Raw genomic sequence first — 10,550 nt, 5'->3', positions numbered from 1 at the left:
AGAAAAAGATATTCAAATAGCTATGACACTGTTAGAGCATTATGAATGAGAAAAAGGTTGAAAGACATCCAAAGCATATACCTTATAATCTGTTTTATCCGACATATCATGAAAGCTTATTTACCGACAAAAATTATTATTATAGTTATTATTTCAATATTAACTTTATTGTTGCTATAATTTATCATAACTGTACACTGCGGGGGAAAAAAGAAAAGAAAAAAAAATGGGACAGTTCTATATCTCCCGTTCTACTAGACCGATTGACGAAATTCAACTTGCGTTTTTCATGTCTCGAAAGCGCGACTTAGGATCTACTATATTAGATTTATATATAGCATCGTTCTAATATAGGTAATTTGACACAAAATCGGACTTTTTCTGAAATAACATACCAATTTTTTTCCATATTTCAATTCTACGACTCAAATTACGCCAAACAAACAAAGTTTCGTAAAAATCGCACGAGTAGTTTTTACAAAAATTAGCTCTCAAAATTTTAGTTCCTCAATGTTAATTGAGTTTGGTATATATTTATTAATCTCTCTTTTTTTATTAAGCTTATTTGATTCTTCCTTTGACATTTCGAAATTCAGGTTCATTACAAATAAAATTCACCCATTTTTTATGATTTATTTTTAAATTTCGTACTTTAAAAAATTTTTATAAATTTTTCAAAAGAAATTTTGAATTGTAATCTACAAAATTCTTACCATCATCGTAAAGTAGACTTATTTCTAAGCATACCTGCAAAAAATTACCGTTTTAAATTCAAAATTTCCGAAGATATGTAAATTTATATATTGGCGCGATTTGAAATTTGGCATATTTGTTGAAAACGATAAAACATCAGATGTGGTTTAAACACTTTGCTAAAATTATTTGGAAGTAGAAACGATGTGACTTTTTTATCCGCTCATGCACAGTGTAAAAAGGTAGGAACGAGGTGCCTTTTGTTCCGCTTCATGATGGAAGGGAAAGGAAAACTGATTGCCATATATTAAGAAGTTCGCCAAGTTCAGGAATATGTCTTGAAAATGGGCTATTTATTACATGTATAGGCCTTGAAACCAAAATTATATTAACTAACACTAAGCTGCCCTAGATGATATGACAGATAGTGGACGTTGATTGATAATCCGAAATCAAGGGTGTGCATTTGAATCCTATGTAAGGTTTAGATGTATGAGTGCTATTTTTCCCCTTTCTTGTGAGTATAATTTCAGTTGCTCTTCGTCATCCTCCCTTCCCTGGAAAACGCTCTCAGAAATGAGATGGCTAAATGATAGAATGATTTCGACCAGAAGTTCCAGCGAATGCTTAACGAGCAAGTATTTAGTTCTTACATTTAGAAAAAAGATTTTGAATTTGACAAAGGAAATTAATTCGTTCTTAAAATTTTTAATGTTAAATATGTTTTCTTAGAGAAATTAGCATGTTCAAAATAATTAAAGAAAATATAACTTAGAAACTTCTTCCATAAATAATTTGAATTTTAAAGAGGTACTCTTGTCTTGCAAATATTGTCTTTTCCTCCTCATTAGAAGTAAAACATATTACTGAAGAGAAATTCAAGTGATATTTAGACATTTTTTAAAGCATACATATCAGAAAAGAAATGAAAATAAAGTTCTTAATGTTAAATTTGTCTTAATAAAGCCGAACATTTATATATAGCTAACATTTAATATTTTATGTTAAAATGTAGTTTTAGTAGGTAATAAAAGTCAAAGGATGAATGCGAGTCTAACAATAAATGAAAGCACAAGTATACTTATATTTATCCAGATTTCAAAGAATCATAAAACTGACCTTGGTTGCTAGATTTCCACCATTTAAATTTTTAATGCTCTGCCCTTATTATTTTATAAGAAGTGACTGGGTTCACAATTCATGTGGATAAAAAGATTACTAAACAAACTGTATCTGACTCAACAGCTTATAAGGTATTTCTCCCACTTTCCTAGCGTGCCTTCGTGGTGTAACGGTAGCACGCTGAGCCGGTATTTCAGAGATCCGTGGTTCGATTCCCGGCGAAGGCGGTTGCATATTTTTCATTTCTCCTGCTTTAAAAAAATACCTAATGTCTCTACAAGTGGCGTCCGAACTAAAATAGGGTTGTGGATGATGATTCTCCGCACCCAGGATTTGACGACTAGGTCCCCTAAAACCCTAGTCGCTCTTTAAAAAGGGGAGTATATAAGGTATTTATCCCACTTCCCTAGCGTGCTTTCGTGGTGCAACGGTAGCACGCTGGGCCAGTAATTCAGAGGTCCGTGGTGCGATTCCTGGCGAAGGCGGTTGCATATTTTTCATTTCTCCTGCTTCCAAAAAAATACCTACAAGCTCATGAACAAAATGTAGCTTCATCAGCACAAGAAAATTTAATTAATTCTTCAGCTGGTTGATAAAAACAATCAGATCTTGTTTTATCATTAAGTAGTATTTATAATTTTGTACTGCATTTTAAAGACGATTACAAAAGTAGCTCAGTGAGAAACGCTTCTGTATAGAGAGGAAGCAATACCAGCCTCAAGGTGATGCAGAGATTGTGCAAGAGGACAATCAAGAATCTATATTAATGTGGACAGGTTATGCAAATTGCACAATGATGGTCCTTTAAATTACAATATTGGTAAAATTGATATAAGCAACATATTATGTAAGTAATATGATTGAATGTAATATCAAGTTTTTAGTAAAGGTATTGAACGTCTATACTATCACAGACCTAATGCTGTATACAAAAAGTTTGGTTGCTGTTGCAAAACTTTCGTTTATTCACCAATAAACTGAATTGCAAAAATTATCAGTATTTTTATTAATTGCGTACTTTATATGCATAAAGATTTTTTCTCCAATATAAATTCGTGTTTTGTACAAAATATTTCTTTTTTCTGAAGTGTATCTTCATTATGAAATAAGGTATATCTTTATTTGAAGAAATGCTCTGCAATTGCATTTCATTTTTATGAAATGACTAACTTAAACTACTATAATTCATATCCGACATATGAGAAATTTAACATAAGGTAATATACCGTATGTTCACGAATACCACGCGCAGGTTTTTTGATAATTTTAATGGGAAAAATCAAGGTGCGCGGCTTACGCGAAACAAAGCAATATAGGCCAGGTAGAGGCATGTTGCTCGGCATAAATTACTTTTTTTAGAAGCTACGGTCAAATAGTCTACCTCTTTTGTTCCACATACACTAGAATAGACCCTATAATGACCTGGCGAATTCTTGCATAGGTGTGAAGTAAAAATAACCCTTTATTAATTCTAAATAGTTAACAGAAAGGCACGGTCTTCGTGCGTTACAGAAATACCGTCAACTTCCGGTGAAAACAAAACGTAGAATATAATGTAAGTCAAGCCTAAAATAAAAAGTACAAGATATCACTTAAGTTACGCCTAAGAGGTGGGCTCACAGGAACCTAACTGGCGTGATACTAAATCTGATAAGGCCAAGAAGCTTACTACCATAACAGCGAAATAACAACAAAACGTGCGCTTGGATAGCGAAACACGCTCTGAACAACTCAGATATTCACCCGTTTAAATAAGCACTTCACTTCACTTTAAATTTACATCCTGGCGAGAGAATGTGAGGGGAAGTTGAGAAGTCTAGAATAGGTATCAAACTTAAAATAAATTTGTTATGCGAAATAAGGAAAACCTTACACGGTAACCCCAGAAAATATAACCTGATATGATGCTACCATACTCTCTCAAATAATAAATCCTGGCCAGGGATTTGTAAATGATATATCGCCACTAGCAGCCAGCAGCCACTATATGCATTAATCGCCTATTTAAAGCAGCACTGAAAAGAATGTACACGGAATGGATGGCCGCTGGAAATTACGCACTGGCACCGACTGGTCGCACCAAGAACCTCGAAATAACTCGAATGTGTGAATGGATCAAAGCCGCCTGGAATGAAATTTCGCAAGAACATGTTATTCAGAGTTCACAAAGTGCAGAATATCAAACTGTATGGACGAAAGTGAGGATTGTGCAGTGTGGGATGATGAGGAAGAAGAGAATACCGGCATTTCGGAAAACATCAGTGATGACAGCAGCGCAGAAGGCGAGGAAGTATACAATTTACACTGTGTTTCCAGACTGAAAAATTGGGAAGAAGTGTCATGGTGTGGTAAGCTAACCTTTGATAGATTACCAGTAGATTTTAAAGAATAACTCGGGTCTTTTAAATCCATAATTAGTGCAGAGATTGTTGTTGATTGACGTTGTTGTTTAACAAATAAAATTTTATATAACGTACTTAGACAAGCAGTTTTTCTTTCTGCCGTAGAATTAAATTCTGCCAACCGATTTATTCCTTCCAATTAAATTAAAGTGTTACTGGGCATGTCTTGCTACGTACTTAGGCAGGAGCTGCAAAAGCTGCAGGTGGTACCTTAGATTTCTTTCCCGATAACCGTCGATCGGTATCCTATTTCTTTATGCTCGTAATCAAGAAAAAAGAAATTTTTCTGTAAATTAAGCTTTCAGTGGGCTTGATGAAATTATATGCGCCATTTTCGTGGGCATTTTTCCTTTTTTGGTACATCGAAAAAAAATCGGGTGTGCGTCTTATTCGGTGGCGCATGGTATTCGTGAACGTACAGTATATATTTTTCCTATTTGAAATATGAAATAGCATTATATGCAATATATGAATGTCATTATTCTTGAGGTACGTTTAGTTCAATTAATTTTAAGCACACATTTACTTTATGAATTAATCAATATTTTACAAAACTAGGCACTGATGTTAATTTTTATATTTTATATATAAGGGTTATTTAAAAAACCCTGTGTAGAGTATTGCAAAAATAAAAATTAATTAGTTAAATAGTGCTGTTCTCTTTCAGTGAAATCCTTACGATAAAACGACTTACGAAAACACTTTTGCCCAAAATTTGCGGGAAGCCATGGTTTTGCACGTATTTGGTACTATACCAACAGATTTAATTTAGATCATGTTTCTTTTGGGAAATTGAATAGTGCTGAAAATATTGATGAAAGATATACCTTTTTCACTTCCGACTTATTTTGTCATTTATGGTAATTTCCTGAAAAATACACTTATCAGTTTCCTTACTTTCTTTTACTTTCAAGTTAGTGCTTGTATATTTAATAGTACTCACATTTCTTTAGCAGATTTTATTCTGTGATCTAAGTCAAACATATCCTACTTTACTTAACTTCATATTTATAAAATTAAAATCAAGTGACGTATTTCTGTAATTCCATCTATCTGATTTATACTAACTCGCTTGTATATGAGAGCTTATACGCTAGTTGAAAATAAAATAGTTTAGTAGTAAAAGAAAATTCAAGTGTGTATATTTCATTTTTTAAAATTTCTATGAACATAGATAACACTTAATCAAATCTGGTTCTCGATGGATGGCTGTCTTATACTTTGTCTTAGTAAATTAATCCTCTTTACAAAAGTATTGTGTAAAAACTAATATTTCGTTCATAAATTATAATTTTCTTCTTAAGAAATGTATTTTTTCTCTACATTTCACAAACAGTTTCAGAAATAAATATTTACAGCAATGCTGAAAAATTGCTTATGATATGCAAATTTTTTCTTTTTAATTAAAGTGTCCACTTTACATACTTAAAATGGGATGAAATGCTTCTCTTAGAAAATTTACACAGTTTGATACTTGTCTGATAATATAATAAATAACCATTGTCATCATATCGCGATCTTGATTGTCTCCTTCTGCATACCAATACAGCTTCAATTTTTGAAACAGTTAAAACAATTAATTGATCTAGATTCACAAATATCTGAAATTTACATACTGTAAAAAAATTAAAAGGTAATAACATGCAAAATGAATTGATAAATCGTTTAATAACATTGATGATGATTTTTTCATGTCTTGAAACCGTTTTAAAATTAGCAGACCACTACTCAATTTTTTTCTCCTTTTATTAAGGATTAAATTAAGAAATAAAAATTGGTTACGCTTCATTCAACAGTATACATATTGAATGACAAAGATTTTTCATTCATTATTTTGTATTACATTTATCTGCCAATGAAACACGTCGCTAAATAAAATTTTAAAAAAGTGAGAAAGAGAACTCTATTTTGATATTTTTCTTTACAACTCTGTTAATCATTAACCATGAAGTAAAAAAAATATATATACAACTGATGCATAGATACTGAATTATTTACAATTTATGCAAATATATTAGAGAATTTTATAAAACAAATTAATAACCAAAATCACTTAGAAGGTATTTCTCTCACCTTTTTTGGCGTCCCTTCGTGGTGTAGTGGTTATGCATGCTGGGCCGGTATTCCAGAGGTCCATGGCTCGATTCCCGGCGAAGGCGATTGCTCATTTTTCATCTTGCCTGCTTCCAAAAAATACCTATTGTCTCTATAGTGGCACCCGAACTAAAAGGGTGATGGATGATGACTCTCCACACCCAGGATTTGGCGACTGGATCCCCTGAAAAGCCCAATCGCCCTTTAAAAGGGGGAGTATATAAGGTATTTCTCCCACCTTGGTGTGCCTTCGTGGTGTAGTGGTACTGCACGCCGGGCCGGTATTTCATAGGTCCGCGGTTCGATTCCCGGCGAAGGAGATTGCTCATTTTTTCTTCTTGCCTGCTTCCAAAAAATACCTAATGTCTGTACACACTTTTTACCCATCCGACAAAGAATGTTCCTTTTATGCGGAAGTTTCCTCGCTTTTCGATTTGTGAGGAACTGTCGTGTGCGGAAGTACTACCAAATCGCCGTCGAAGTAACATGCTCTGGATGTTAACAAAATGCACCTCCTTTGGCTACCAATGCTCAGCAGTACTGTATCAGGCATAGTGCGGAGATGGAGTCTCTTCTTATTCAATTCCTCTATGCGAGGACTCAGAGAGGTAAGAAAAGACTTCCTACTTCTTACTTCCTATCTCCATGGAGGACTGGAGGGGTCGGGACTTCTGCGCATGAGGTCGGAGGAGCCCATGCGGATTTGGAGAGCGTCGCCGGTTATTACTGTCTTTGTCCGGCTGTGACGAAGATTGGCACATATCCAGAATGCATATCTCAATCGTAATCTGTTTCTTATTTAACCAAGGGTTTTCATTAACGTTTGCTGTTAAAAAAAAAAAAAAAAAAAAAAAAAAAGAAAGAAAGCGTTGTGATCCATTCGCCGGTTTCAGTATGCGACTGATTAAAAGCGATCTACGCGACTCGCAACAGTTAGTTCATAGGGAAGAAAACAAACATCTATTTCGTAGTCTTCCCAAGAGAAAATACATCAAAGAGGTGGTGCATTACTTTATAGTTTGCCTTTGTTCAGTTTTCATTACAACGTTTACCGTACAGTTCGAAGTTTTATCCTGTTTCTGTTTAAAATTCCCTCACCAACTTACTCATAAAATAGCTGCAGTTATTATTAGACTTAAGGGACCGTCTCTTTCAATATTTGTTTTATCAAAAAGTAAGAAAATAAGACTTGACTCCTCTTTTCTGAATTATCTTCAGTTATTTGGGATCAAAGATGGTTAAAATTCTGAAGTTGGATTCCTAAGAATTTACGTAATTTGTTCCGGTTAATTCTAAAATACATAACATTCGAGACTGCAAAATCGTTGATTATTGCCAAAAAAGGGGTTTCTTCCTTCCCCAGAAATATGAGCAATATCGAAAGTACTGGCAGTAAAATAAAATTTTGTTTAAAAAAATTGTAGTAAAAATTAAAATATGTTTATATTTATTAATATTTTTATTAGAATATAATCCAAATTACCAAAAAGAAAGGTATTGAGTAATGTTCCGCAATAACGAAGGTTCTTAGGATATAATTGCAATGAAAGAATTTGTGCACTAATGGATGAGTGGGTAAGACTGTTGAACACTGGTAGTTAGATCGACTGGTAGCTCAGATCCTGCAGAATGAGCATTTCCGTATGTTTTCTCCCATGTGGCATAAATGCGAAGCAAATTTCTTAGGAAGTACTCTATGAAAGCATCTCTTCTTTTAAGCAGATAGCGCTCGAGTGCTTTACTTTAATAAGTTAAAGAAACCAAATCAAAGGCGTAATTGATTATTAACGATTTAATATTTAAAGTGACGTAGAAAATCCTTACTGTGTATCATACATAGTTTTAGTTCATTATTATCGCTTTATATTTATATAAATAAATCAAATTTATACGATGCAAGATATGATAAATCATTACTAAACTAATTGCCTCATTGAGTAAATCAGTTTTGAAATTTATGTATGTCTTCGTGGAATTTAATAATGCATGAATCAGAAAATGTTAATAAAGCCTTGCAATCACATGCTCGAACAATAAAGTTGCGTATTCAACAGAGTGATTATCTTAATACTGAGTCCCGGGAAGTGGGTTAGATAGATGGGTGGTTTAATGGTTTTTTCATGTGTAACGTAAATAACAGCCTTAGGAAATTCTCCAAAAAGCATCACTCTCCTTAGCCATGTAGCCCATCGTATTTATTGTCATATTAAATTAAGCAAATAAACATAATAAAAGAATTATCTCTTTCTTTATAAAGAGAGGAAAAGCATTCTTAAGGAATGTGAAAATTCAGATTTAAGAATAAATACATCAATGACAAAATTTGAAAAGAAACTTAAAGAGGAAAGTTAATAAATAATGTTTTCAAGAATCAATTAATAAAATGACTAAATTTTCAGAAAAATATTTTTATCGTAAAAAAGAAAAATTTTGATAGATGCTTTAATCTTACAATTAAGCTGGAGATATGAAAAATAAACAAGATAGCTTCTAGTTTCTAACTGGTGAAAATTTAGTTTAGGTATTAGTTTTCAGTTTTTAACCTGTCATTAAATTTTACGCATTTTACTACTACGAGGAACTTATTACTAGCGCTGAAACTCCGTCAGAAGTAACCTAATATTAGAAACCAAGTTTTTTTTTAAATAATTCTGGTTACTAAAGCAAGATTACAACTTTTAATGATAACGCAAGAATATACCTTAGTTTAATCGTATCCGGATTCGAAAACAGTTTTAAAAATATTTTTAAGATTGCCAGTTAAAAGTTTTAGAATTTAAGCAGGTTTTGAAAAATTATGGGAGATTTTGCTTTGTTAAAAAGATTAAGTAAAAGCTTGAAAATTAGCGCAATACTTTTCATATTAATTGTTATTTTTATTATTTCAGCGTCATTTGCTATTTGTCTAAAAGGTATTTTTAAATGTTTTCATTTAAAAATTATAAATTACTACATGTATTATTTTCTGAATATAATTACGAAAATTTCTGAAATTACGAGTATAAATTATTACAACAGTTACGATATTAGTTAATGACCTTTGCAGAATATAATGTTGTACAAATGCAGTTAATTTGCGTGTAGAACCTCTTTGCCTCAAGTGAGCATTGTTGCTGTTGTATTGACAAATGTTGCTGCACTACTATATTCATCCTAAAACATAAGTAATCAAATAAATTTTGAAAAATATTATTGGCTATTTTGTTTCATTAAAATCCAGGATAGTTAAATTATAAACAATCAAAGTAAGTGCATTATTGTTTATTATAAATTTAGATATATTTAATAACTAGACTTCTTCACAGTAACATTCACACGAGTTTATGAATGGATAAATTCTTTTTATACTATTTCAGTGCTATTGGTTAATTATCAGTATCTTTCATTTAAAACTCTAAAGCATTACTAAATATTACCAAAGTTAGAAAATTATGATTTCAAATAATTTTCTTTCATGAATATGATGATGTACGAATACTGTTAATTTGACTATGTATACGGGAGTGTACTTACCTCTTTGTCTCAGGTGAAAAATTATCTAGGCACGACTCTGGTCCGGAGGAACGCGTAAAAAGTTAGATAACTTTTTTTTTCTTGCAAAATTAAGATATGCAATTTTTTTTAAATTTAAAAGTATGAAAACAAGAGTATTTTCGTCAATTAAAACATTATTGTAACTGGAAGTATATGTTTACAACCAACGATGTATCGTTAAGTGAAAATATAAAATATAATTAACACATAAAACTTAAATATGTTTCCTTATTACATTCTTATATTCTACTTCATTTGCATCAAGTCAGAATTTCAGAATTAAACTTGAAGCGCAAACGCTAACATCCAGTCAAAGGGCTCAGCGTTTGGTTATTTGAATACGGCAAAGTACACTAGAGCTAAGGGGAGGGGTGAAACTGGCTTGTATTCACGTTATACATAGTGAAAAACCATGCAACCTGACCATTTGCCTAAGATCTAGGGCTAAGGGATACAAATGATTTTATTAAGTATTTTAACCACAAAAAAGTACTGCGGTAAGAATTCATTAAAATTTAAAAATTTCAGTGGTAAGGAAATTTAAAAATTTCAATGGTATTCCAGTATATCAGTGTTAAATTACCATTACAATAGCCACATCGAAAAAAAAAGCGATTTTCGTTTGCTTTCGCCTGGAAATTGATAAGAATCAAGTACTTTGTCAAGCTGTGATCGTGAGAACTACAGTATGCATATGATGATCGT

The sequence above is a fragment of the Stegodyphus dumicola genome, chromosome X2, assembly GCF_044657685.1.
Source record: "Stegodyphus dumicola isolate Sdum_Otavi_A_Nest chromosome X2, ASM4465768v1".
Taxonomy (NCBI): domain Eukaryota; kingdom Metazoa; phylum Arthropoda; class Arachnida; order Araneae; family Eresidae; genus Stegodyphus; species Stegodyphus dumicola.
This window is presented reverse-complemented; position numbering follows the sequence as displayed.